General features: G+C 39.7%; 1 long non-coding RNA gene across 2 annotated transcripts in view; it reads left to right on the top strand.

Moving 5' to 3' along the window:
* The window catches only part of LOC103014298 (uncharacterized), a 434,243-nt gene that overhangs the window by 125,213 nt on the left and 285,502 nt on the right, over window positions 1-23,528 (top strand). For both annotated transcript variants that reach the window (XR_449595.2, XR_009007198.1), the window contains one exon: window positions 11,278-11,405. This is a non-coding gene — a long non-coding RNA (uncharacterized LOC103014298). The remainder of the gene's footprint in view (window positions 1-11,277; window positions 11,406-23,528) is intronic.

The following is a 23,528-nucleotide window of genomic DNA, read 5'->3' on the forward strand; positions in this document are numbered from 1 at the left end:
ACGTTTTGAGGGATCTATTTGAATCTTGATGGGAGGTGTGCTATGAATTTTGCCAATATCAGTTGGAGATTTTGCCCATAAGGAGGGTGGTAGCTGATTGAGTAGAGACAAATGATTAATGCTTCCAGAATCATCTCTAGTACCATCAGAAATGAAGCAAATAAGATTGCAAAGGATCATTTAATTCACCTGCTTGGCTGCTTTGATGACTACTGTCAAATTCTAGAATAATTTCCCCTTTTGAGAAGAAAAAAATTCCAGCATGGTACTTCTCTAAGAAGTCTCAGCCTAATAAATGGATAAGAGCTGAGGAACTAAAAAGAAAAGGGGTATGGATCCTTCAGAGGTTCTAAACAGAACTGAATAGGTGCAGAGACAGGAATCTTTTGAGGTTCATTAGGGATCCCCACTAGTTGAACTGTAGTGCTCCGAGGCAGGGTCTGCTTTATAGTAGTGGGGCTGAGCATCAAGAGTGTGGCTCCAGTGTCAGGACTGGAAGAGGTTCATCCCCCATCTGTGTAAGCGTTTCTCAAGCTGATAAAGAGGAAGGAATGGGAAGAGCCCCTGTAGTTCCTTGGAGCCCTGTCATTGAGAATTGGGAGGACATTGGAAAGGATGGTTAGAAGGGCTGAAGTTGCCTAAAGTGCTTAAATTTGTGGCCCTCTTTTCAAATGTCCTGGCTCTTTGCAATAATATCAGAAACTAAGAAGCTTTTGGTTTCATTTAGGAGCCTTCACTTGCTGAGGCTGAAGGTTAAGAATTTTAGCAATCTTCCTTTTAAGTGGCTCTAGTGTGAGAGAGCTGGTTTGCCAGACTAACTATTAATCTGGGGTAAAGATAGTTTCCAGTTCCACCCTGGTCCATTTCACTTGATGGGAAAAGTTCCAGTTCAGCCCATTAATAAATATAGAGTTAAAAACTACTTGGGTAGAATCAACATATGAAAGAAGACCAGATTTTTTTTTTTTAATTATCCAAAGTCAAGTATAATAGTTACGAACAAGCTTATCAGATTTTTGTGTGCAGACCTGAATTTTGTTCCAATCATTAGGCTTTGGAAAAGCTTTAGGAATTGCCTAATGAAGTTGCCTAGTGATTGCCTGAGTCTGATTATGTAATAAGTTAACAGGCTGGTCTACTGGTTGTAATCCTAGAGACCTTTCAGGATTTTCCCAGTTAGCAGTTTTCATCCATGCTGGTCCTGGCCTTCACCAACTAGCTGATATAAGTCAGAGAAACAGGTTGGTAATCTGTGAGGATCCTTGATTACTTTGGGAAAAGCTTTCTAATTTTAAAGGGACAGGTTACGATAGGTTCAGAGGAAAAGAGGGTGGGAGAGTTTCAGAGAAAAGGGGAAGTTTGGTGAGAGAATTAATATGGGGGAACTAAGGGTATAAAGGAAGTATGGGTGGTGTAGAAAGGAAGGAGGAAGATGGCACAGGAGGCAGAGCCTGAGATAAAGGAGCTGGGGAGAAAGAGGATGAGGCTTTGGAAGCCATTTTATTTTTCTTTAAATGTTTGTTTGCCTAGTTAACCTGAAAATCTTATTTTGCAGAGAGGCATTCCATTCAGTTGTGGAAATTTTAGAGCTATAGTTGTCCAGGTTGGTTTTAAGAAAAGTTAAGTTTGGGGATTTCAAAAGTTCCCCATAATAACCATTGATGTTCTTAATCACCTTTGGTAAACTTGGTCCATTTAGTTAGAAATGCACATGAGGAAGAACCATGGTCTTTCCAATATAAAATCAACTGGAGCCCTTGTGGGGAGGGTGCGCCCTCAAAATATTTAGATAATTGGTATCCCATTTCTCAGAGGTTTTTCTCTAGAATAAGGGAATAATTTTCAAACAGCCTAAACAGCTCAAATAGCTCAAACAACCTGCAGGTCTAATACCAGCCATTTCTTGTCTGATCGCCAAGGAGCCAGGCCAAAGGCTACTCAGTACAGCTCTAAGGGTACAGTCTAAGTCTGGAGGGATCAAGCCAAAGGCTTAAAGCACAGTTCCACTAGAACAGCCCAATCCTGAAGGAGTCAGGCTGAAAGTTTAATAGGGCAGTGCCAATAGACCAACCCCTTTTCCAAAAGGAATGGGGTGAAGTTTAGCCAGTTCCAGGAGGAATGGCCTGATTTTTAAAATGTGTTTAATGAATACTCACATATGTAACGAAGCCTTAAACAGAAAGGACAAAGCCTTAAAACAGATCCTGAAGAAAACCTCAAGAGCTTCAAAACACAAGGAGAGAAGCTAGGATACAGGAGAGAGACTTATCCTCAAACTCCAGGGTCAGCAAGAAGCAGTGAGCAGCAATGGACTCAATATGGCTACTTCACCTGTTTGCTCACCAGCTTCAGAGTCAGTGAGGGTCTTCTCTGGATCCTGGTATGAGCCACCAAAATGCTGACCTAAAACAAATAGACTTTCAGTTATTTCTTCAGCAAAAGTGAGTTTATTTGCAAGTAACAAAGAGGGTCTGCAACCATGGCAAGCTACATGCAAGTCCCTACACAGCAAGGGGAGAAAAACTCTTTCAAAGGGGGGAAAAGGAAGTTGGGAAGGCTCTAGTCAACAAATAGTCAATTGAGGAATTGAGCATTTGAAGTATAGTGGCTTTTCATTGGCTGAGTTGTGACTGTCTCTCATTGGGTAAGCTCTTGACGGGCAAGAAGAGGAAGTCTTTCTTCTTTCTCTTGGGCTCTGCTATCATCATAGGGCGTGAGAGCTTCCCCTTCTGCCCCCAGACTCTGTTTTAATAGAGGCTTCTGTTTATTAATTTTTATACTGGGATATTTAAATTTTAAAGGAGAATCAACTTAAAATGAATTAATCTCTAAATTATAAGAATATCACCAAAAGCACACAATCCAATTTTTTTTAATTAATTTATTTTTGGCTGCGTTGGGTCTTCGTTGCTGCACATGGGCTTTCTCTAGTTGTGGTAAGCAGGGGGTCTTCACTGCTGCACGTGGGCTTTCTCTAGTTGTGGCGAGCGGGGGCTACTCTTCATTGAGGTGCGTGGGTTTCTCATCATGGTGGCTTCTCTTGCTGTGGAGCATGGGCTTTAGGTGCACGGGCTTCAGTAGTTGTGGCTCATGGGCTCTAGAGCACAGGCTCGGTAGTTGTGGCACACGGGCTTAGTTGCTCTGTGGCATGTGGGATCTTCCTGGACCAGGGATCGAACCCATGTCCCCTGCATTGGCAGGCGAATTCTCAACCACTGCACCACCAGGGAAATCCCACAATCCAATTTTTTAAATGTGCAAAAGTTTTGAGAAACACTTCACCAAAGAAGGTACGCAGATGGTAAAAAAGCATACGAGAAGATCCTCAACATTAGTCATTAGAGAATTGCATTAAAACCATGATGAGATATCACCACACACCTATTAGAATCGCTAAAGCAAAGCACCTTGACAATATCAAGTGCTGACAAGGATGTGGAACAACTGGAACTCTTGCATGTTGTTGGCAGAAATGCAGAATATTACAGTCACTTTGGAAAACAGTTGGGCAGTTTCACATAAAGTTAAATGTAAACTTACAGTATGATGCAGCAATTCTATTCCTAGGGATTTACATGAGTGAAATAAAAATCTGTGTTCCCAAAAACTCTATATACAAGTGTTTATAGCAGCTATTCATAGTCATCAAAAACTGGAAACAATTCAAATGTCCCTCAACTGGTAAATGGATTAACAATCCATGGAACATCCATGCAATGGAATATTACTCATCAGTAAAGAGGAGTAGACTACTGATACTCAAAAAACATGGATGAATTTATTTTTTTATTACATTAGTTTCAGGTGTACAGCATTATAATTTGACATCTGCATACACTACGAAGTGATCACCACCACAAGTCTAGTTGCCATCCATCACCATACAGTTGGGCCCCTCCACCCATTGTGCCCATCCCCTCCCAAACGTGAATGAATTTCAAATGCATTTTGCTGAATGAAACAAGCCAGACTCAAAGAGAGATACATTTTATGATTGCATTTTATATGACATTATGGAGAAAGCCAAATTAATAGAGACAGAGAATAGTCCATGGTTGGTAGGAGTTAGGGGCAAGTGACAACAAAGGAATAGCATGAGGGACTTTTTTTGGATGGGATGGAAGGGCTCTGTATCTTGATTGTAGTAGTGCTTATACAACTGTATGTCACAGAGGGTGTATTTTAATATATGCAAATTGAAAAGTAATTATTTAAAAAATAATATCACTAAAGATCTTTTTGGAGAGAGATGGGATATGAAGCCTGAAGCTTCATGGATTATAGGACAGGTGAGTTGGGTTGGGCATGGCTCTACGACCAAGTAGTTGCAGTGAATTATATGTCGCCAGTGGTGAGATCTGGTGAATAGTGACTTAACTCTTCAGGACATCAAAGAGAGCTTAGGAATGTCAGGAAGAAATGTGGCCAATGAAACAAATAATCTTTCAGAATAGATTGAGGTCGTGAGTAGCTGTTTCAATTGTAAATTGTTTGAGGAGAAAGGGACCAACACTAGATTGCTTCTTGTGCAGAAGATGTGGAAGGAAAAAAATGACATAAAGAATAGGATGAAAATGTTCCTCCCTGAATGATTATCAGCAGTAGCATTATAGATTACAAAGAACTCAGTGGTTCTCATTGAATATCCAACATAAACCTCTTTGAAGAGTGCTTGGTATGTGAAGGAAGCTTTCTAGGAATTTCTTTAGCTAAGCATCCAAGGGAGCCAGAGAGACCTAGATGGATGTCAGTTCTGTCATTTATAAGCCTAGATCCCTTGCAAAAATCACTGTGCTTCTCTGATCTTCGGTTTTTCCATCTATAAAGCATGGTTGACAATAGCATGTATCTTTCAGAATTGAGAAAATTAAATGAGATAATGCATGTATAGCATTGAGCACAATGCCTCACAGATAAGAAGCACTCAATAACTTGTAGTGAGAATTACATTGCTGCCTGATTTCCAGAGCCTGCATATGTTTATTTTTGCCAAGTTCATAGTTGTATTTAATTTTTTTTCTTGTCACCATCTCACCAGCAGGATATCATCAAGTGTAAGTAGCATCATCTTGCTGCCTAGAGTATATAGAGTGAATTTGAAGAGAGACATCTTATTCCCAGAAACACAGAATCTTTTATACTCAATACAAAGAGCCTTCAAAAGTAAGAGCTGTGACTTCCTCCGTCCAGAACTGGTTAACCTGTTGGGATATTTGGTAGATGAATTCTGTGCCACGCTCTCTTGTATGCTGAGCACCAGACTGGGAGGCAGCAGCTGCTCTCTATGCTCTCCTTCCAACACAGAAAACCAATCTCCGAGCACCAGGGGAGACTGTAAAAAAGGAAAAAAAATGCAAATGTCCAACATTGATTAGTTTTGCCAGCTGCTCTTTTTTAGAATCAGCGGATTGGCCACTTTAACTGTGAAGTCCATTGGCTACTCGTAGGGTTTTTTTGTTTGCTTTGATTTGTTTTAGAAATTGTATTAAAAAATAATCCTTTGCAGGTCAAACCTGTCAAAGAAGTTGACATATGGAAGGAGGGTTTAAATAAACAGAAGAAAGAGATAATAGACCTCTATTGGATTGTATCTGAAAATATGTTTGACCTTGGGGAGGGTCTGGTTCTTTTAAACATGGGATTGCAAAGTCAAATACTTTCAGAGGCCAGGCTAGTTATGTAAATGAGTGAGGAAGTATCTAGATATAAGGCAGTAGGGAGCGGTGTTGGGTTTGGGCCTATTTTTTTTATTTTCCTACTATTATGAGACCTTTGAATACAAAGTTATTTCACTTTTTTTCTCAATTCTACTATGGGGGATGGGAATAGGGAGTGTGTGATGAGAAATGACAACTTACACAGCTTCAGAGATGTGGAAGAATCTTGGCTCCCATCTTGGTCATACAGTGGACTGATGAAGTCCATGCCACATCTGAATTGAACAGCTTTACTCAGCACCAGCCAAATACTGTTGGGCAAGAATGTGAGCCCAGAATTGCTAAGTATTTAGTTATTCAAGAGACACCCCACATCTTGATTTTGATGTGATTTCTGTAAATCACATCAAAATCCTTACAATTTTAATGCTGTCAATTTGTCCCATTTTGGAAAATAATGGTGTGAATCAAATACAACATGTCTGTGTGTTAGTTTTAGTCGGTGGCTATCAGTTTGGACCTCTGCTTTGGACCTCAGTTTGACAACTTATGTGGAGTATAGTACTACTTTTGGTAGATGGAGATCCATGACAGAAACAAGGTGAATTATGTTAGAAATAATATCTTATTGATCTTTAAAAGATTACAATTTAAAATGGTATTGTGAAATGTGAAGTGATTAATTAGAGCATTATTCTAAAAGCGAAAGATGGGAAATAGACTAAATATCCACTAATAGGGGATGGATACATGAATTATATTACATCCAAACAATACTATGTAGCTATTAAAAATGAGGCAGTTCTATAGTACTAATATGGAACCCATGCTATGATACATCATTAAGTCAAAAAAGCCAAGTGCAGAAAATTGTGTATAGCATGCCACTGTTGTAGTTTTTTAAAAGTGTGATGTATTTATCTATCATCCATCTATCTATATAACACCTATCTATACTTGCATATCTGTATCTCTGGGAACTAGAGGGAGCCTGGGGGACTAGAAGACAGGGATATGGGGAGACTTACTTATCCTTTTGTGTGTATTTGGTAACATTTGAATTATTTTTTTCCAAATGTACATATTCCTCGTTCAAAATAAATGTAATTAAAAGAAAATAAGCTTAAAAAATCCACTAATTCATAGGACATAGCCTCTTCCAAAAAGGCAGAGTAAGAAAGGGTTGTCATAATAGCAGAGATGATTGACATTTTTTTCAGGAAAAGTCATGGTTAACAAATGAATTTATTTACAAAACATAAATAGAGTCACAAACATAGAAAACAAACTTACGGTTACCAGAGGGGATAGTGGGGGTGGGGTGAGAGATAAATTGGGAGTTTGGGATTAACATATACACACTACAATAGATAAACAACAAGGGCCTGCTGTATAGCACAGGGAACTATACTCAGTATCTTATAATAAATGGACAAGAATCTGAAAAAGAATAGATATATTTTTAAAAAGGTAATGGCTAGTATGTGCTTCATTGTCTTTCCACCACTTGCTTCTGAGAGACAATGATATTGGCTTTAATGGATGGTTGTAAACTCTAATATGAACCAGAATGTAATAAGAAATTTTTAATTTTCCTTATCAGACTAAACAGGATCCTACTCGCAAAGGCCCAGATAGAATCCGTGGCAGTTCAAGCGCATGAAACTTGCAGCTGGGTTTTCCTACCACACTTGCAATCCTTTTTTATCTGCATTATCTTCTTTGGGATGTGTTCATATCCTTAGAAATGTTCCTGCTCTACCTGTTGGCTGCCCCCTTCCTTGTCTTGGTCCTGAGTTTGGCTTATTTTGGAGCAGGACTAGTGTCAGCTCTTGGCTTAACTGACTGATGTAGGTGTTTTCTAGCATATACTTGGATTGGCCTGAGGTTGTCTGGGCTCTGTTGTGAATATGCACCTCTTGTGTGGAAAGGAGTGAGATAATGATTGGACTTTCTTCATTTTATTTCCCTCAACCTTTATATTTAACTAGATAAATATGGATATAAATAGGAATAAAGACATAGATATACATATGTCTGAAAGAATATAATAAAAACTAACAATGGTGATTGCCTCTGGGGAGAAAGCCTGATAAGTGTTCTTTTTATGCCCAATAAACAGATTGTGGAATTGATAAACTGCATTTCCAGTATCATAGATGCTGTATTTGAGATGAGGAAAGAAGGAGAAATGAATTAGCTTGAGTTATTTAAACTATACTGTCTGAGGAAAACAGGAAAAAATTTTTCTAATAAATTAGGGGAAGGTTAGATAATTCTGTAAATAACATTGAGACTTTTGGCTAACCATCTAAAGAAATGTATATCCTATCCCTACTTCAGTCCTTTTACCAAAACAAATTTGTAGAGGACAGACTTTAGAGTAGTCCTCAGGTTCCCCACCTCCTGGTATTCACACCTTTGTGTTATCCCTTGGAGTGTGGGAAGGATCAGTGACTTTCTTCTAACCATTGGAATGTGACTAAGGTGACAGTTTGTACATGATTACATGTGTGATTACATAATAGTGTAATGCCTATCTTGCTAGACTCTCTCTGCCTCTCTGGCTTTGATGAAGCAGGATGCCATGAATTGTATGGCATCAGGAAATGAATTTGAGCAACACTGTGAAGGAGCTTGGCAGTGGATCCTTCACCAGTTGAGCTTCTGATGAGAACATAGTTCTGGCCAAGACCTTGATTATAAGCTGTGAAACCCTAAGCAAAGGACCCAGTTAAACAGTGCCCAACTCCTGATCCACAGAAACTGTGACTTAAGAAGTGTGTATTGTTTTAAGCTGATAAGTTTGTGGTAATTTGTGATGTAGCAATGAAAACCTAACACAGTTCCATATGCATTAATGAATTAATTGTAAAAAAAAAAAAAAAAAAACAACTATACAAATCACTAAAAGAAAATGCAACAGAATGCTTTTGTAATCTTGACGTACAAAAGATATTTTTAAAGAAGAAATGAATACCAAAACCACACACAAAAGAAGACTGACAAATTTGACTACAAAAAATGTTTAAAATTCTATATGGAAAAACATACTATACTATACCTACATTTCTTTAATGCTTCAATGTCTGCAAATAAAGAAACAAAACCAACAACCAAAATAAAAAGGAGCTGAGAATGTTAACAATAGGTTCGAAGAAAAAGAAATAAATGTCTTTAACGTTCAACAAAATGCTCAGCCTTACTCACAATTAAAGAAACAGAAATGTTCAAAAATGAGATTTCATTTTTCACTTAACAGATTCACATATATATAAAACTTGATAATACTGGGGAAACAGACACTCATATGTTATTGCTTGGAATGTAAATTGGTGCAGTCTTTTTGGCAATAGAAATAAAAATTTATAGCATACCTACACTTGCCAGTCTGCTTGTATGAAATCATTCAATAGTCATGCCCACACATTTGTACAGTGACTTCTAAATAGCAAAAACTAGAAATAAGCAAAATGTTCATTGGTAGAAGACCTGTTAAGCAAACTCAGAGTTAGCTTGCTGTGAAAAAAAATTTTTTTTCTGTCTGTAAGTCATGATAAGGAGTGATTTACAAGCTCTCCTTGAGGGCAGGGACCATATGCCATTCGTCTTTGTCTCCTTTGAGCCTAGGATGGTGCTTGGCACGTAATAGAGGGGAGCAAATAGTGTTTGATGAACGAATGCATGAATGCATACTGGTACATGCATACAGCTGAGTAGTGTCTGGGGTTAAACATTAAATGTGAGTGCGTTTTTAAAAAGTGTTTACATGTGTAAAAGATGAAAGCAGGAGTTAACTAGAGACTCTGAGGCATTATGTGATGCTTTTGAATCCTGATCTTTTGCACACTGAGACCATTCTGGAACCACCAGGGAAGCTAAATGATCTCTGTGAAGGCTTTGCTAGAGTGGGTTTGGGGGCTACAGGGAGGAGGAATTTAGTTATAAAAATGAGAGGAGCAGCTTCCTTGGTAACACCCTGCCCCAAAGGTCACTCTCCAGCCACCTCTAGTCTCCCAGTCCCTTTAATTCTCCTTATAGTCCAGACCACGCTCCAAGGCACGTGACTAACAGCCCTCACACCACCCTCTCCCCACTGCCTTTAAATGCGGCCACGCTACCACTCACCTAAACCCGACAGAAAAAAATACAGTCCTGTCACAATCTTGTGGCAAGCTAGATCTCCCAGCATTAAATCACCATTAAGGGCCTCTGTGAATTTGATAGCAGCTTTAGGGTTTTTTTTTCCCCTTTTTCTTCCATTTAGAACTCAGCTAAAGCTTTCCTGTTGTGGGAGGGGCAAGCTATAAAGACAAACCATCCACTACCCTGTCCTCCACAGGTACACTCAAACCATATTCATTGCAAGAGGGGAGAAGGGCAGAGGACTCCCGAGCAAAGCCCCTTTCAAGCAGAGCAGCCTCTGCTTGCTGAGCTGTTGGCAGAGGTGGAGAGTGTGCTGTCCGCATCTGGCCTCTGCACAGACGTTTGTGAAATGCTTTTGCACATAGGTATCTCATTGGCTCCTAACAGGAATCTTGCTAGAAGAAGTATTTATTATACCTGTTTTAAAGATAAGGAAACCAAGGTCCAAAGGCCAGGACTAGTTAGTAAGACCCCAGGACTGAACACAGGACCTCTGACTTGGTAACTGGAGGTTCTGAGAAACTTCAGATATTTGCCTAATGATTTGTTGTTTCTGAAGCCTTCCCCAGACATGTCAGGCTCTGACGGTAGACAGCCTAGGTTCACATCTTGGCTCTGCCAGTTACTACCTGGATGACCTTGAGAAACTTACTTACTTACCTCTCTAACTGTTATCTAGTGCCACAATAATGTGGCTAAGCAAACAACTATGGGTCTTCAGTGACATGCAATAATAAACATTTAGTTTTGCTCAAGAATCCAGAGATTGGCTGAGTGATTCTGCTGATCAGGGCTGGGCTCACTTACGCCTCTCTGGTCAGCTGGTGGGTCAGCTGGGAGTTGGCCTGTCAGCTAGCGTGACTCCACTCTGCTCCATGTGCCTCCCATGATACAGCCGGCTTGTCCAGGTTACTGCACATGAAAAAGGTTTTGAGAGAGAGACAGTAGAAGCAGGCAAGCCCTCTTAAAGCATAGGTTCAGAACTGGTACATCATCACTTCTGCACAGTTATTTGGACCAAAACAAGTCACAAGACCAGCCTAGATCCAAGGGATGGGGAAGTAGCCTCCATCCTTTGATGAGAGAAGCCACGAAGTCACCTAACACAGGGTGTGCATAGAGGGAGACCATTAGTGTAACTGATCTCCTAAAATCCCTGAGCTCTTTCATTTTGGCATTTTAGGAATAGAGGTTAAAATAGCATCCATTGCCCAGGGACATTGTGAGGATAAAATGAGGCATTGTGTGAAAAGTGCTATATGATGTGCTAGGATGAGGGGCAGAAAGTTAGAATGCTCCTGAATCCTGATGACTTCATGAGGGGTTGCCATACCAGCCTGGACTGGCCACCTCCAGACTTCTTCCCCTTGAGAGAATAAACCCTCATGTGTTTAAATCATTTGGGGTTTTTTTTTTTTTTGTCACATGGAGCCAAATCCAATCCTAACTGATTTGTTTCTCCTCCACCATTCAGGCATAACAGCAGATGTTATTTGATGAACACACTGGAGACAAGACATGAGTCTTTGAGTATGGCGTCGGAGAGGGGCAGCCCTAGCAATTCCTGACCTGTACATTTCCACGTCGGTGTCACGTGATCACGTGAGTAATTGAATCAGGGCCAAAGGCCTCTGTCTATTGGCTGAGCACACCACTGGCCATGAAGTGGCCTGAGAGCTCTGCCCAGTGTGGGGGGGCTCTGTACTGAGTGATGACTAAATGACTAGGTCAGTCCCTCTCATTCATGTTTTGAATTTGAGACACACAGAGGGCAGTAGAAAGAAGCTGGGAGAGCAGCAGAGGCTGAGAGAAGCTGCCTTATGAATGTCGATCACTGGAGTATCTGACTCCCTCACCCAGAGCGGTATTGCACGTTTGAACAGTGAGCAGGGGCTTCCGTCCTCTGTGAGTTCTGGCTGCATTGGTCCTGAGACCTTTCCTTTCTTCTTTGTGTGCCCTTATGGCATGATATAAAAGTAGAGCCTAACACGGTGTGTGCTTCTCTGTGTTCTAGATTGTATCTACAGATGATTTTTTAAATGGTACTTACTTTTCCCTGTCAATTAACAGTGTATCATGACCGTCTTCCCAGGCTGTTAAACATTCTTTTCTAACAGCGTGTGAACTAGTGTAGAGTACAAGTGTCCGTCGCTATCCAAAGGTAGAGTGTTCCTATGAAACCTTCCGTAAGACAAAATGGTGTAAAGTGAAAAAGAACACATCTTGCTAATGGATGCACAAAATAAAACGAGATAAAGCACAGATGCTCACACAGTTTAAAGCTATGGTAGCTTGATGCTGAGATGCTGAGTGTGGTTCCTGGGGAAGGGTCTTGGGGGCGCCATTCTTGCTGCTTCGGGTGTGCGCTGCCTCTAACTGCTCACTGCAAAACGAAGGCTGAATGCTATTTTCACTTTGCATCTTTTTTCATAAAAGTGAACGTACTCTTTGGATTTCTTTGAATGAGCAAAAACAGATAATGCTGGTCTTTCTAAAAAGAGAAGTGGTGTAAAGCGAATTTTTGAAAAGCAGGGGATACCTGGATTCTATTGTATGACTATATTTATTTAATCATTCCCCTAATGTTGGATACTTATCAGGTCATGAACTGTTTTTTTGTTTGTGTGTGTGTTTTGCTTTTATATACAGCATCAAACTCAACATCTTTGAAACAAAATGTTTGCATACGTCTATGATATTTTTATAGGTAGGAGTTTGATAGGAGGATATTTGGTAAGAAGGGAAATGTTTAAACCAAGGATTTGGCATGAAATAAGCACAGATTTGTGAACTAGAAAAACACAAGGCATTTTATCAAATTATCAAAATTTGCTAGTGTTGGCTACATGGAAGGAGACAGTGGCTGAATTATCGATAGATTTGAATGCTACATTAAGGCATGGCCCTTATTGAGGGCTTTTTTTTTTTTTTTTTTTAATAAGTGGAAAACCTGGAGTATCTCAAGGTGAATCTCTTTGTCCCCTGCAAGGCTACTGTTGTGTTACAGAGAGGGTCAGCAGAGGGTAATTTGGTCCATTTCACATTAGTGTGATCTATATTAAAAGAACAACCTAAAAAATCCTTTTATATATTGTATTATGCTTTGTTAAAAAAAAAAATACTATGCTTTTAAGGGTATTTATCAGTATAGATATAGTCTTACAACAAATCATGTCCTAGGTAGAGAGAACTCTGTTTTGGATTTAATACCACCACTTCCACCATTTCCAGTACCAGCACTTCTATTTGTGTCAACCTTTAGAACAATTTTATTAAAAACATAGGTAGTATTTCACTGGATTTGGAAAAAAGCATAGCTCAAGCAGAAGATACCCTGCCCATTTTACAGATGAAGGAACTGAGGTTAGGTGATTTAATGAAATAGAATGTCAGAGCTGGAATGCCAGAACTTGACTTTTCAAGGTCACCTGAGTTCACCCCTGTGTTTTCTGGTGGTGACACTGAGGCTTAGCTATTAACCATCAGCACACAGCTCTTATATAAAGGAGGTAGGCCTGCACCCCCTTCTGATTTCACATCCCGTTTTTCTTTTCCCCCTCACCCTGAAGTCATCCAGCCAACCAGCGGCAGAGTCTGGATGAAAAGCCAGGTAGACTGATTCCAGGTTCAGTGCTTTTTCCAGTAAATGAGTGGAAATAGTCTTGTCCCACTTCCCTTCCTCAAGAAATTCTTAAATGTTAATATGCACAAGAATCATCCAGGGGTTTCTTAAACCCTGGATTAAGGTTTCTTAAAAAATGAATATTTCCTAGGCCCCATCCCAGGCACTCTGTTTCAGTAGTCCTGGGGTTAGACCCAGATATATGGATTTTTAACAAACTCTTCAGATGATTATCAGGAAGGGGGTGCACAGAGCAGACTTTAAGAAACACTGTCTGTCTAATTTCAAGCTTGAAATCTGCTTTGTCTTCTCTTCAAGCATGCCTGCTCTTAGAAAAGTGACTCCAGCCCCGCCTTGTTGTAACCCCTTATCAGTTCTATGTGTTTTGCAAATTGCATTTGCTCTTCATTTATGGACAAACCAGGTCAGCACTGCCAGGCCAATAAGAGCTGGATTTTCCCTGGCCTCATGCATCAGTGACATATTTGCCAACATCGGCCCAGTTCCGACATCCCTGCAATCGGCAATGGTTGATGATGATTCAGGATACACATGACTCGATTTGTGGAGAGCCGGCTAAGCTTTCAGGGAAGTCAATAAGAAAAATCTCATTTTGATCTGCAGATTGGGCTCATTTGATTTGGAAGTCACTGGTGGCAAAAGAAATATGGGGCACAGGGATGTCTTTTCAAGCCCCTCTCTGGCTGTAATCACCCCTGAGAAGCAGTTTTCTCCATCTGCCACCTCCTCCCCTCCTCTCTCCATAGATTCAACGTGTCAGTGATGGAGGAAAAAAAAAAGCAACAAATGCTCTCAGACTTTCTGGATGATTCTTCTTTCTCACTCTGTACAGAGGAGAAAGGGTCAAAACAGCACCGTAAACCATTCGCACAAACTATTTGCTGCATGGCTCCCAGGAAACCCATGTGGCCTTTGTGACTTCTTACATAGGTCTGTGACTTTCAGCTTAAAGAGGTCAGAGAGGAAAAAATAAATGCATCATTATGCCTTGTGAAGTAGCTCTTGGGTCTGGCTGCTCCGTGGGCTCATGTCAAAATGGTTAAGTTTACTTCCTAAGTATCTCTTTGACTGTGATGAGATCTATTTATTCCCCCCACGCCCACCATTACCCTAGTGTTTGCCGTAGATTCTACAATATCCTCCTTTCTAGTTTCCCTGCTTCCTACCTTTTTCCGTCAAATTCATTATCCATGAAGCAGCCTGAGTGATCATCAGATCCCACCCCTCATTATAGCCCTTTGGTGGCTTTGCATTATCCTAAAGATATAGCCTAAATCTGTGCTATCCAGTGCAGTAGCCACTAGCCACATGTGACTGTTGAGTAGTTAAGATGTGATGAGTCTGAATTGAGATGAGCTATAAATGTGAACATCAGATTTCAAAGATTTAGGAAAAAAAAAAGAATGTAAAGTATCTTATAATTTTCTATTGATTACATGTTGAAATAATATTTTAACTATACTGGGTTAACTGGGTTAACTAAAATATATTAATATTACCTTTAACTTCAGATGTTTCTTTTTTACTTTTTAAAATATGGCTACTAGAATATTGAAAATTACATCCATGGCTCACACTATATTATATATCTTGGACAGTGCTGGTCTAAACTCTTGAACATGGTTTGCCCTCATCTTGCTCCATTCCCTTCTCACACCCTCTGTTTTGGCTGTATGAATTTCCTTTGATCTCTTGAATTAATTACTCATCCTTTTGTTTCTGGGATTTTAGTAAGCTGTTGCTTTCCTCCACTACCGCGCTTTCACTAACTCGTACTTATGTTTCAATATGTCTTCTGTAAGTCATTTCTTGGAAGTCGTTAGCTCATTCCTGACTCCCCAAGTCTGGCTTAGATGGCCCATCTATGGATCTAGTAAAATCTCTATACATTCTCATCTGCAGTACCTTCCATATTCCTTTGGATTTTCTTTAAAAATATACATACATAAAATCTGCCTATTCCACTAAACTGTAACCTCCCTTAAGACAATAGCTGTATCTGTCATATGCACCTTTGACCTCAGAGTAGGAACTCAACGTTTGTTGAGTAAATCTAGGCATCTTATTAAATGGGCACAGGAATGGAGGTCCAGAGTGGGGAGACTTCTTAACCAAGGTCACACAGTGAGTTCATGGCAGAGTACCTCAGGCCAGTGCCATGCAGCTGGGACAGAAATTTAAATAGTGTATGATATTGGAAGAATTTTTTTTTTAATTCAGTGGACAGAGATTTGTGCATGTTGGATTAATTCTGCCCCCAAAAGTAAAGAAAGAGCTAACAGAAGCAACTGTGATGCCAAACCTGGTCCTGGCTGGAAGACTCTCCAGCCTAAAGAAATCCCTTCCCAGCAACCCTGACTCCAATACTTCTGGCACTGTTGGGTTGGGAAGAATAGGGACAGGGGAAGGGAGTGACAAGACCGTGAAGATCTGGGCAATATATAGGTGGAGCAGATACACAGGACAAGGTGAGTCAGGGCCTTGATGTATTCAGGGAAACTGTCCACCTGGATTACAAACCAGAGGTCATTTCTTGAGATGTTGGCACCACCATTCCTCATGTTGACATGTTTCTGAAGAGAACAAAACAAGGAGAGCAATTTTTAGTCATGAAGCCTCCAGGGTTCTTGTATCATCCTTTGCCGTACTTGCACCTGGGAGAAAATTCTTTTTGCTCCTAGCAATACATAGTTTAGTGCATTTGCAAACTGTGTCATGTTACAGGTTCTTTTGGAAAAAGTGATATAAGGAGAAATCTATTTTCTGTAGGATTTTCTGCTGTAATTGAGTCTAACTTTTTTTTTTCTAATTATATAACATAAGCTCAATGAAAGTTGGCAAATGTATTAGCACAAAGAAGAGAAACTTTACACATAATTCCAACAGCCCAAATAATCCCACTGTTTATACTTCCTGTAAGTCTTTTTAGTATTCTTCGTGTTTATTCACTTGTACAGGTTTATAAAAGTAAGATATTGTGAATACCTTTTAATAGTATTTTTCCTCTTAGTTATATATCATGCACAATTTCCTATGTCAATAAGTACTCTTGTAATTTGATTTTTATTGTCTACTTAATATTCTAATATATTTAAACCCTCCCAACAATCTTCTATTATTGAACATTTAAATTGTTTCCAAATTTGGGGTATTATAATTCACTCTACAGGTATTCCCTTATGCACATGTCTCTGATTTTTCCAAAAGACAAATTTGTAAAAGCAGAATTGCTTACTAACAGATAATGCACATTTTAAAGGATTTTGCTATTTATTTTTAATTAATCTCCTAAAAGTTTTAGCACAAACTGGTTTCCAAAGTTCCAAAGCATTCTCTGCACACAACTCCTTTCATATTTGGAAGTTGTACCATCTGCTATCATGAAATTTGTTTCCCATTAGGCTGATAATATACCCAAAAGGGAAGGAATTTTTAAAAAAATGCCAAAATGAAATAAATTCTAGACTCAGAATCATATTAATGCCCAGCTGATTATGTCCACTTTCCTCTACATCCTTAAAAGTGGCATTTCCCAAAATGCTCCATAAGATAAGAGTTCTGTGGTTGAGGTAGGTTTGGGCACAGTTGCATCTTCCGTCTCTATGCAGATCTTGAAAAGTCTTGCAGTAAATTTGAGCAGGTTCAAATCTGTTTAAATCAGTTTTCTTCCCTAAGCTTATTTGGTCACCAAACTGCTGGAAAAAAAAAAAAATCCAAGCCTACAAATATTCCATGGTATGTGCTTAGAGAACCACCGATTTAGAGTAAGCGCGAGGCAGTACATTATGGGGGCGGTACAGTATATGGCTTTCTTTTAAGCCTATGTACTTGACCACAGGAAGTAGGGCCAGATCAGTTTGAGTTCTTGTGTCCATGGTCACATGACAAGCTGAAAGACTCTCTATTATCAAGCCTTGTGGAACTTTCCAGTAAGCCAAGACCATTCTCTGATGAGCGAAGATTAGAATTAAGGTTTTATCTCAAAAGCTCTATTCTGTCCACTCTTGACACACCAAAAAAAACCCCAGTTTGCTTATGACTGTGTGATTGGAAATTAAAGGTTCATCTATAGGGCGGATCAATATGGCATACTAGGAGGACGGGGAATTCGCGTCTCCGCACAACTAGGGCACATATCAGGCACTGGTGGGGGACCACGGACACCTAAGGGGATGGGAGGAACCCCTAGCAACCGGGTAGGACATGGGACGTGGGGGGAGTGAAGGGGGAGGAGAAGTGGAGGCGGGATGGGACTGGCGCCCCTGAGGGGTGGCTCGGGGAGGAGAGGAGTTCCTACACCCAGCGGGACCCAGCCATGGTTAGGGGTCCAGCAGCGACGGGGGAGATGGTGGGGGAGGGCACGAAGGAACAGAAGGGAACGTGGCCAGTGCTTTCCCTGTCAACTTAGGCACCAGGGAGACTGTTGGGCTCCTGGGCCTAATTCTCTGCCCTCGGAGCCTCCCTCCTGCTGCGCAGAACCCAAGCCCCAGCCCTACACCCCCAGCCAGGGCACTACCTCTACACTAGGAGACCCCCTTCATCGCGCTGGGCCTAAGCCCCACCCACACACCCTCACTCAGGGCCTTACCCCCAAACTCGGGAACTCCACAGTCCAGTGGCCCTCCTTTCCACCTGCTGCCTCTCCCCTTCCCTGAAGGTCATAAGCAGAGGCCCTGGCCCATGTTTGAACGTCACCCCACCTAGGCCCCGCCCCCAGGGCCTTTTCCACCTATGTGGGTCCTGAGCCTAGGCCCCGCCCCATGCTCAAACGTCAGCCCCCCACCCACCTAGGTCCTGCTCCATCCTAAACCCTGCCCCTGCCTAAGTTCTACCGCTGCCTAAACTCCACCCCCATAGCCAAGGCTTTTTTTTTTTTCAATCTTTTAGATTGGGGTTTGTTTTACCATATTGATTCATTGTTGTTGATACTTTTATATTTTTATTTTTCCTAATCTTTCATTTTTCTAATTTTATTTTATTCTTTATACTTTGTTATTCTCTCCTTTGGCTTCCCTCCCCCCTTTTTTTTCTTTTATCTGTTGTGGTTTTATTTTACCTTCTTGCAGTTGTTTCAATTATAACTTTATTTTTCTAAATATATTTTTTATCTTTCTAATTTTATTATTTTATTCTTTGATATTGTACTCCTTTTTTTCTTTCTTTCTTTTTATTTTTTTCTTTTACCACGCCGCAAAGTTTGTGGGATCTTGCTTCCCAAGCCAGAGGTCAGGCCAAAGCTCCTGTGGTGGGAGCTCTGAGTCCAAACCACTGGACTAACAGAGAACCTCAGACCCCAGGGAATATTAATTGGAGTGAGGCCTCCCAGAAGTCCTCATCTCAGCACCAAGACCCAGCTCTATCCAACTGCCTGCAAACTCCAGTGCTGGACGTCTCAGGCCAAACAACCAGTAAGACAGGAATACAGCACTACCCATCAAAAGAAAAAAAAAAAAAAAAGAAATGACAAAAAAAAACGTTACAGACAAAGGAGCAAGGTAAAATCCTACAAGACCAAATAAATGAATGCGAAATAGGCAACCTACCTGAAAAAGAATTCAGAGTAATGATAGTAAAGATGATCCCAAATCTCGAAAACAGAATGGAGAAAATACACGAAACGTTTAACAAGGCTCTAGAAGAAATAAAGAGCAAACAAACAGTGAGGAACAACACAATTACTGCAATTAAAAATACTCTAGAAGGAATCAATAGCAGAATAACTGAGGCAGAAGAACGGATAAGTGAGCTGGAAGGTAAAATGGTGGAAATAACTAACAGGGAGCAGGATAAAGAAAAAAGAATGAAAAGGACTTCCTTGGTGGTGCAGTGGTTAAGAATCTGCCTGCCAATGCAGGGGACACAGGTTTGAACCCTGGTACGGGAAGATCCCACATGCCGTGGAGCAACTAAGCCCGTGCGCCGCAACTACTGAGCCCACGTGCCACAACTACTGAAGCCTGCGTGCCTAGAGCCCATACTCCACAAGAGAAGCCACCGCAATGAGAAGCCCGTGCACTGCCATGAAGAGTAGACCCCGCTCGCTGCAACTAGAGAAAGCCCACGTGCAGCAATGAAGACCCAACACAGCCAAAAAATAAATAAAAATTAAAAAAAAAAAGAATGAAAAGAATTGAGGACAGTCTCAGAGACCTCTGGGACAACATTAAATGCACCCACATTCGAAATAGGAATCCCAGAAGAAGAAGAGAAAAAGAAAGAGTCTGAGAAAATATTTGAAGAGATAATAACTGAAAACTTCCCTAACATGGGAAAGGAAATAGTCAACCAAGTCCAGCAAGCACAGAGAGTACCATACAGAATAAACCCAAAGAGAAACACACCAAGACACATATTACTCAAACTATCAAAAATTAATTACAAAGAAAAAATATTAAAAGCAACAAGTAATGTACAAGGGAATCCCCATAAAGTTAACAGCTGATCTTTCAGTAGAAACTCTGCAAGCCAGAAGGGAGTGACAGGACATATTTAAAGTGATGAAAGGGAAAAACCCACAAGCAAGATACTCTACCCAGCAAGGATCTCATTCAGGTTCAGTGGAGAAATTAAAACCTTTACAGACAAGCAAAAGTTAAGAGAATTCAGCACCACCAAACCAGCTCTACAACAAATGCTAAAGGAACTTCTCTAGGCAGGAAACATAAGAGAAGGAAAAGACCTGCAAAAACAAATGGAAAACAATTAAGAAAATGGTAATAGGAACATACATATAGATAACTACCTTAAATGTAAATGGATTAAAGGCACCAACCAAAAGAAATAGACTGGCTGAATGGATACAAAAACAAGACTCATATATATGCTGTCTACAAGAGACCCACTTCAGACCTAGGGACACATACAGACTGAAAGTTGAGGGGATGGAAAAAGATATTCCATGCAAATGGAAATGAAAAGAAGGCTGGAGTAGCAATACTCATATCAGACAAAATAGACTTTAAAGACTATTACAAGAGACAAAGAAAGATACTACATAATAATCAATGGATCAATCCAAGAAGAAGATATAACAATTGTAAATATTTATGCACTCAACATAGGAGCACCTCAATACATAAGGCAAATGCTAACAGCCATAAAAGGGGAAATTGACAGTAACACAATCATAGTAGGGGACTTTAACATCCCTCTTTCACCAACGGACAGATCATCCAAAATGAAAATAAATAAGGAAACACAAGCTTTAAATGACACATTAAACAAGATGGACTTAATTTATATTTATAGGATATTCCATCTAAAACCAACAGAATACACTTTCTTCTCAAGTGCTCATGGAACATTCTCCAGGATAGATCATACATATCTTGGGTCACACATCAAGCCTTGGTAAATTTCAGAAAATTGAAATCGTATCAAGTATCTTTTCTGACCACAACACTATGAGACTAGATATCAATTACAGGAAAAAAACTGTAAAAAATACAAACACGTGGAAGCTAAACAATACACTAGTAAATAACCAAGAGATCACTGAGGAAATCAAAGAGGAAATCAAAAACCACCTAGAAACAAATGACAGTGAAAACACGATGACCCAAAACCTATGGGATGCAGCAAAAGCAGTTCTAAGGAAAGTTTATAGCAATGCAATCCTACCTCAAGAAACAAGAAACATCTCAAATAAACAAGCTAACCTTACACCTAAAGCAATTAGAGAAAGAAGAACAAAAAAATCCCAAAGTTAGCAGAAGGAAAGAAATCATAAAGATCAGATCAGAAATAAATGAAAAAGAAATGAAGGAAACAGTAGCAAAGATCAATAAATCTAAAAGCTGGTTCTTTGAGAAGATAAACAAAATTGATAAACCATTAGCCAGACTCATCAAGAAAAAAAGGGAGAAGACTGAAATCAACAGAATTAGAAATGAAAAACAAGTAACAACTGACACTGCAGAAATACAAAGGATCATGAGAGATTATTACAAGAAACTATATGCCAATAAAATGGACAACCTGGAAGAAATGGACAAATTCTTAGAAAAGCACAACCTTCCCAGACTGAACCAGGAAGAAATAGAAAATATAAACAGACCAGTCACAAGCACTGAAATTGAAACTGTGATTAAAAATCTTCCAACAAACAAAAGCCCAGGACCAGATGGCTTCACAGGCAAATTCTATCGGACATTTAGAGAAGAGCTAACACCTATCCTTCTGAAACTCTTCCAAAATATAGCAGAGGGAGGAACACTCCCAAACTCATTCTATGAGGCCACCATCACCCTGATACCAAAACCAGACAAAGATGTCACAAAAAAAGAAAACTACAGGCCAATATCTCTGATGAACATAGGTGCAAAAATCCTCAACAGAATAGTAGAAACAGAATCCAACAGCACATTAAAAGGATAATATACCATGATGGTGGGGTTTACGCCAGGAATGCAAGGATTCTTCAATATACACAAATCAACCAATGTGATACACCATATTCACAAATTGAAGGATAAAAACCATATGATCATTTCAGTAGATGCAGAAAAAGCTTTCAAAAAAATTCAACACCAATTTATGATAAAAACTCTCCAAAAAGTAAGCATACAGGGAACCTACCTCAACATAATAAAGACCATATACAACAAACCCACAGCCAGCATCGTTCTCAATGGTGAAAAGCTGAAACCATTTCCTCTAAGGTCAGGAAAAAGACAAGGTTGTCCACTCTCACCACTGTTATTCATCATAGTTTTGGAAGTTTTAGCCACAGCAATCAGAGAAGAAAAAAAATTAAAAGGAATCCAAAGCAGAAAAGAAGAAGTAAAACTGTCACTGTTTGCGGATGACATGACACTATACATAGAGAATCCTAAAGATGCTACCAGAAAACTACTAGAGCTAATCAATGAATCTGGTAAAGTAGCAGGCTACAAAATTAATGCACAGAAATCTCTTGCATTCCTATACACTAATGATGAAAAATCTGAAAGAGAAATTAAGGAAACACTCCCATTTACCATTGCAACAAAAAGAATAAATACCTAGGAATAAACCTACCTAAGGAGACAAAAGACCTGTATGCAGAACACTGTAAGACACTGATGAAAGAAATTAAAGATGATACAAACAGATGGAGAGATATACCATGTTCTTGGATTGGAAGAATCAACATTGTGGAAATAACTATACTACCCAAAGCAATCTACAGATTCCATGCAATCTCTATCAAACTACCAGTGGCATTTTTCACAGAACTAGAACAAAAAATTTCACAATTTGTATGGAAACACAAAAGACCCTGAATAGCCAAAGCAATGTTGAGAGAGAAAAATGGAGCTGGAGGAATCAGGCTCCCTCACTTTAGACTATACCACAAAGCTACAGTAATCAAGACAGTATGGTACTGGCACAAAAACAGAAATATAGATCAATGGAACAGGATAGAAAGCCCAGAGAAAAATCAACGCACATATGGTCACTTTATCTTTGATAAAGGAGGCAAGAATATACAACGGAGAAAAGACTGCCTCTTCAATAAGTGGTGCTGGGAAAACTGGACAGCTACATGTAAATGAATGAAATTAGTACACTCCCTAACAACATACAAAAAAATAAACTCCAAATGGATTAAAGACCTAAATGTAAGGCCAGACACTATAAAACTCTTAGAGGAAAACATAAGCAGAACACTCTATGACATAAATCACAGCAAGATCCTTTTTGACCCATCTCCTAGAGAAATGGAAATAAAAACAAAGATAAACAAATGGGACTTCATGAAACTTAACAGCTTTTGCACAGCAAAGGAAACCATAAAAGAGATGAAAAGACAACCCTCAGAATGGGAGAAAATATTTGCAAATGAAGCAACTGACAGAGGATTAATGTCCAAAATATACAAGCAGCTCAATATCAAAAAAACAAACAACCCAATCCAAAAATGGGCAGAAGACCTAAATAGACATTTCTTCAAAGAAGATATACAGATTGCCAAGAAACACATGAAAAGATGCTCAACATCACAAATCACTAGAGAAATGCACATCAGAACTACAATGAGGTATCACCTCACACCAGTCAGAATGGCCATCAAAAAATCTACAAACAATAAATGCTGGAGA

This window comes from Balaenoptera acutorostrata, chromosome 2 (genome assembly GCF_949987535.1).
Source record: "Balaenoptera acutorostrata chromosome 2, mBalAcu1.1, whole genome shotgun sequence".
NCBI classification, from domain to species: Eukaryota; Metazoa; Chordata; class Mammalia; order Artiodactyla; family Balaenopteridae; genus Balaenoptera; species Balaenoptera acutorostrata.